This window comes from Arachis ipaensis, chromosome B02 (assembly GCF_000816755.2).
Source record: "Arachis ipaensis cultivar K30076 chromosome B02, Araip1.1, whole genome shotgun sequence".
Lineage (NCBI taxonomy): Eukaryota > Viridiplantae > Streptophyta > Magnoliopsida > Fabales > Fabaceae > Arachis > Arachis ipaensis.
In genome coordinates, this window is record NC_029786.2 from 621,556 (window position 1) to 622,079 (window position 524).

Genomic DNA, 524 nt, shown 5'->3' on the forward strand with positions numbered 1-524 from the left:
ATACATTATACACACACATATATAATTAAATAATATTTCTCTCTATTTTATATATTCTTCCTTTTACTTTAGTTTATGTTCATACAAAAGTTATCAAGAGTTTGTGTCAAATTAAAGTTTGATTTCCCACTGGTGACTCACCCTTATTTTATTTGTAGTGTTGGATTCTGGTTTTCTGGATAAGTCTGACATGTTCTTTTTCTGAACAATTAAGTTTGTACTATAATTCCATGAACAAAAAAAACACAAGTTTTGTACTATATATAATTTAACAAAGTAATGATTATCTGGCAATCATTTTGTCAAACTTGAATTATATATAATTAAAGTTTAATAAAGTTTATGCTTATGTTTTTTAAAATTCAATATAGCAAATTGATTCAATATGATCTACCAAACAAGTTCAGATTTATACTCTTGGAAAATTTTCATGTATAAATATATTAATATTTCAATAATTTTTAACTGTCAATCTAATTAAAAAAAATTTATGTATAAATATATTAATATTTCAGTAATTTTTA